This window comes from Oncorhynchus nerka, linkage group LG16 (assembly GCF_034236695.1).
Source record: "Oncorhynchus nerka isolate Pitt River linkage group LG16, Oner_Uvic_2.0, whole genome shotgun sequence".
NCBI lineage: Eukaryota > Metazoa > Chordata > Actinopteri > Salmoniformes > Salmonidae > Oncorhynchus > Oncorhynchus nerka.
In genome coordinates this window covers 50,531,224-50,537,223 of record NC_088411.1, presented here as the reverse complement: position 1 = coordinate 50,537,223, position 6,000 = coordinate 50,531,224, and positions in this window count along the sequence as shown.

Here is a 6,000-nt window from a genome sequence, read left to right as displayed (position 1 = left end):
GTCAGGTAGAATGTAGGGCAGTCAGGTAGGGTGGAGGGCGGCCAGGTAGGATGTAGGGTGGGCAGGTAGGCTGTATGGCAGTCAGGTAGGGTGTATGGCAGTCAGGTAGGGTGGAGGGTCTTCAGGTAGAATGTAGGGCAGTCAGGTAGGGGGAGGGCGGCCAGGTAGCATGTAAGGTGGTCAGGTAGGCTGTATGGCAGTCAGGTAGGCTGTAGGGCGGCCATGTAGGTTGTAGGGTGGTCAGGTAGGGTGTATAGCGGTCAGGTAGGGTGTAGGGCAGTCAGGTAGGGTGTAGGGCAGTCAGGTAGGGTGTAGGGAAGTCAGGTAGGGTGGAGGGTCTTCAGGTAGAATGTAGGGCAGTCAGGTAGGGGGGAGGGCGGCCAGGTAGCATGTAAGGTGGTCAGGTAGGCTGTATGGCAGTCAGGTAGGCTGTAGGGCGGCCATGTAGGTTGTAGGGTGGTCAGGTAGGGTGTATAGTGGTCAGGTAGGGTGGAGGGTGGTCAGGTGGGGTGGAGGGTGGTCAGGTAGAGTGGTCAGGTCAGGTAGAAGGGGGTCAGATAGGGTGGAGGGCAGTATGTAGGGTGACCAGGTAGGATGTAGGGTTACCAGGTAGAATGTAGGGTGGTTAAGTAGGCATTAGGGTGAATAGGTAGGGTGGTCGGGTAGGGTGTAGGGCAGTCAGGTAGGGTGGTCAGATAGGGTGTAGGGCAGTCAGGTAGGGTGTAGGGCAGTCAGGTAGGGCGTAGGGTCGTCAGGTAGGGTGGAGGGCGGCCAGGTAGGATGTAGGGCGGCCAGGTAGGCTGTATGGCAGTCAGGTAGGGTGTAGGGCAGTCAGGTAGGGTGTAGGGCAGTCAGGTAGGGTGTAGGGCAGTCAGGTAGGGTGGTCAGATAGGGTGTAGGGCAGTCAGGTAGGGTGTAGGGCAGTCAGGTAGGGCGTAGGGAAGTCAGGTAGGGTTTAGGGAAGTCAGGTAGGGCGTAGGGAAGTCCGGTAGGGTGTAGGGCGGTCAGGTAGGGTGTAGGGCGGTCAGGTAGGGTGTAGAGCAGTCAGGTAGGGTGTAGGGTCGTCAGGTAGGATGTAGGGTGGGCAGGTAGGCTGTATGGCAGTCAGGTAGGCTGTATGGCAGTCAGGTAGGGTGTAGGGCAGTCAGGTAGGGTGTAGGGCAGTCAGGTAGGGTGTAGGGAAGTCAGGTAGGGTGTATAGCGGTCAGGTAGGGTGGAGGGTGGTCAGGTAGAGTGGAGGGTGGTCAGGTAAGCTGTAGGGCAGTCAGGTAGGGTGTAGAGCAGACAGGTAGGGTGTAGGGCGGTCAGGTAGGGTGTAGGGCGGTCAGGTAGGGTGTAGGGCAGTCAGGTAGGGTGTAGGGCAGTCAGGTAGGGTGAAGGGCAGTCAGGTAGGGTGTAGGGCAGTCAGGTAGGGTGTAGGGCAGTCAGGTAGGGTGTAGGGCAGTCAGGTAGGGTGTAGGGCAGTCAGGTAGGGTGTAGGGCAATCAGGTACGGTGGAGGGTGGTCAGGTAGGGTGGAGGGTGGTCAGGTAGAGTGGTCAGGTCAGATAGGGAGGATGGCAGTATGTAGGGTGACCAGGTAGGATGTAGGGTGACCAGGTAGAATGTAGGGTGGTCAAGTAGGCATTAGGGTGAATAGGTAGGCTGTAGTATGGTCAAGTAGAGTGTAGGGTGGTCCGGTAGTGTGGAGAGGTAGATGGTCAGGTAGGGTGGAGGGTGGTCAGGTAGGGTGGAGAGGTAGATGGTCAGGTAGTGTGGAGATGTAGATGGTTAGGTAGGGTGGAGAGGTAGATGGTTAGGTAGGGTGGAGAGGTAGATGGTTAAGTAGTGTGGAGAGGTAGATGGTCAGGTAGGCTATAGGGTGGTCAGGTAGGGTGGAGGGTAGTGAGGTAGGGTTTAGGGTAGTCAGGTAGGGTTTAGGGTGGTCAGGTAGGGTGATCAGGTAGGCTGTAGGGTGGTCAGGTAGGGTTTAGGGTGGTCAGGTAGGCTGTAGGGTGGTAAGGTAGGGTGGTCAGTTAGGGTTTAGGGTGGTCAGGTAACCAGTAGGGTGGTCAGGTAGGGTTTAGGGTGGTCAGGTAGGCTGTTGGGTGGTAAGGTAGGGTGGTCAGGTAGAGTTTAGGGTGGTCAGGTAGGCTGTTGGGTGGTAAGGTAGGGTGGTCAGGTAGGCTGTAGGGTGGTAAGGTAGACTGTGGGGTGGTCCGGTAGGGTGGAGGGTGACCAGGTAGGTTGGGGCCAGCTGGGGTGTATGGTGGTTAGTTAGAGTGTAGTATGCTGAGGGAGGTTGGTCTGGTAGGCTGTAGGGTGGTCAGCTAGGCTGTAGGGTGGTCAGTTAAGGTAAAGGGGGTCAGGAAGGGTAGTGTGATCAGGTAGGCTGTAGATTGGTCAGGCAGTGTGGTCAGGTAAGTTGTAGGGTGGTCAGGTAGGGTAACAGGTGGTCAGGTAGGTTCTAGGGTGGTCAGGTAAGGTGGAGTGGTCAGGTAGGGTGGAGGGTGGTCAGGTAGGCTGTAGTTTTTTCAAACAGTGTGGTCAGGTAGGGTGGAGGGTGACCAGGTAGGGTGTAGTTTTTTCAAACAGTGTGGTCAGGTAGGGTGTTGGTTGACCAAGTAAGGTGGTCAGGTAGGGTGGAGGGTAGTCAGGTAGGTTCTAGAGTGGTCAGGTAGGGTGTAGGGCAGTCACTGGCTTAAAACTTCATGAGGATAGGGGGCAGTATTTTCACTTTGGATGAATTGCGTGCCCATAGTGAACTGCATCAAACTCTGTCCTAGATTGCTAATATATGCATATTATTATTAGTATTGGATAGAAAACACTCTGAAGTTTCTAAAACTGTTTGAATTATGTCTGTGAGTATAACAGAACTCATAGGGCAGGCAATCTTCCAAACAAGGGGTGAAATTCTGAAAGTTGAGGCAACTTTGACGTCATCGCCCCCTCCTGTCCCAACAAGATATGGATCTGGAAGCATTTCCTACGCCTTCCACTAGATGTCCTCATTCAGTAGAAAGTGTAATGGAGCATTTGCTGTGAACTTTGACCTAATGGGAGGGAAAATAGTCAAGTGTCGCAACAGAATGCCATTTTGCTGTGGCGCATTTCTCTGTGGCTGCTACGGCTGTTCCATTCGGCCCCAGATGAAATATGATCCGGTTGGAACGTTATTGGATATATATGATAATAACATCCTGAAGATTGATTCTCTACTTAGTTTGACCAGTTTATTCGACCTGGAATATATCTTTTGGAAGTTTTCGTGCGAGTTATCTTGGACCAGCAGTCAGTTTTTGGGCACGTGAGCTGAAAGTGATAGCAAATGCAGCTACTTGGACACTAGTATTGGACATTATGGAACAAAACAACGATTTATTGTGGAACTAGGACTCCTTGCACTACTTTCTGATGAAAGGTCATCAAAGGTAAGGGAATATTTATGTTGTAATTTCGTATTTCTGTTGACTCCAACATGGAGGTTACGTCTGAGCGCCGTCTCAGATTATTGGCTTTTTCCGTAACGTTTAAAAAATATCACAGCGGTTGCATTAAGAACCAGTGTATCTTTAATTAAATGTAGAACATGTATCTTTAGTCAAAGTTTATGATGAGTATTTCTGTTATCTGGCGTAGCTTTCTATAATTCCTCCGGATATTTTGGAGGAATTTCTGAACATGGCGTCAATGTAAACCGAGATTTGTGGATATAAAAAAAATAAATATGCATATTATCGAACAACACATAAATGTATTGTGTAACAGGTCATATGACTGTCATCTGATGAAGATTTTCAAGAGGTTAGTGAATGATTTTATTTCTAATCCTGCTTTTGTGATTTTATCTTTGGCTGGAAAAAATGGCTGCGTTTTTTCTTTGGTTTGGTGGTGGTCTAACATAAATATATGTTGTGTTTTCGCTGTAAAACATTTAAAAAAATCTGACATTATGGGTAGATGAACAAGGTGTTTATCTTTCATTTGAGGTATTGGACTTGTTAATGTGTGGAAGTTAAATATTTCGAAATAATATTTTTGAATTCCCTGCACCACCTTTTCAGCTGAACGGGGGGTGGTGGAGTGCCCCAGGGGGACACGTCTGGCACTGCAGGATTTGAGTCCCTGGCGGCGTAGTGTGTTACTGATGGTAGGCTTTGTTACTTTGGTCCCAGCTCTCTGCAGGTCATTCACTAGGTCCCCACGTTTGGTTCTGGGATTTTTGCTCAACGTGATAATTTTGACCCCACGGGGTGAGATCTTGCGTGAAGCCCCAGATCGAGGGAGATTATCAGTGGTCTTGTATGTCTTCCATTAATAATTAATAATTGCTCCCACAGTTGATTTCTTCAAACCAAGCTGCTTACTTATTGCAGATTCAGTCTTCCCAGCCTGGTGCAGGTCTACAATTTTGTTTCTGGTGTCCTTTGACAGCTCTTTGGTCTTGGCCATAGTGGAGCTTGGAGTGTGACTGTTTGAGGTTGTGGACAGGTGTCTTTTATACTGATAACAAGTTCAAACAGGTGCCATTAATACAGGTAACGAGTGGAGGACAGAGGAGCCTCTTAAAGAAGAAGTTATAGGTCTGTGAGAGCCAGAAATCTTGCTTGTTTGTAGGTGACCAAATACTTATTTTCCACCATAATTTGCAAATAAATTTATAAAAAATCCTACAATGTGATTTTCTGGATAGTTGAAGTGTACCTATGATGAAAATTACAGGCCTCTCAATCTTTTTAAGTGGGAGAACTTGCACAATTGGTAGCTGACTAAATACTTTTTTGCCCCACTGTATCTAGCTGTGAATCATCCTCTATTGTCCCGAACATCTTTTACTCCTTCGTAACAGTTGTGGGATACGCACATACACCCACACACTCATACACACTCAACCCTTTCCCCCACACAACCATAGGCTCACATTCTCAATGGTTGCACAATCCCAGAGCCAAACTCAAGAAAGGTCCTGATTTACAAATGCATATACAGTTGCAGCTGTATGAGAAGGTCTACAAGACCGTGCAGAAAAAATGGGCAGAAATGGAGAGATTTTATTAACCATTGTCACGTCCTAGATGATGGAGGTCAAATGTACACCTTTCCCTGAAACACCCACAACACGGTCCCCCATATCGACCATATTCCCAAGCATCTCCATGCAATCAGACTTTTGATTTTGTGCCACCAGGGTCACAATAATATACCCCCTCTCTGAATGTCCAAGTGTGACCCCCTCCCCATGGGTTACTGCAGCTAGTGTTGCCAGCACTGCCATTGCCTGGGTGGGGGCACCCCACCGGCTAGGGACAAGGTCATCAAGGTTCTCATTAGCAGCTTTGAGAATTTCCTTGTATAATATGCTCTCCCTTTAGGGGGCTTAGGGGGCTCAGAATCTTGAGGGGGCCGTGCTGCTCTAGGTCTCTGACCGCATTTTGGCTGCATACAGACCGCTTACAGGCCCATAAAGGCCCATAAAACAGTTAGGGAATTCTCCTTAGTGTCAGGTGGGTGTCTAGGGTAAAGGGTTGTGTACCGTACCATTAATATAGGATCATAAATAAATAAGATATCATTTATTTAAAAAATGTACATGGACAATAAATAAATTAAATGTATAATTCATTATAACACTTATATCCATTATCTGAACAATATTGAAAGCTCTCTCCAACCCTGCTCACCTGGGAGGAGATATTAGATGGAGCAGGACCCTGGACACAGCCGGGGGAGTATCGCCGTCCTAAGGAGGAGTTAGAGGCAGCGAAAGCGGAATGGCGATACTACGAGGAGAAATACAGGAGAATAGAGGAACAGCGAAGATATGAAGGTACATGGCTAGCACGGAAGCCCGAGAGGCAGCCCCAAGATTTTGATTTTGGGGTGAGGGGGAGGCACATGAGGAGATTGGCTGAGTCAGGTAGGAGACCTGAGCCAACTCCTCGTGCTTAGCGTATAACTGGTCAGGCACCGTGTTATGCAGAGATGCGCACGGTGTCTCCAGTGCGCTATTCTAGCCCGG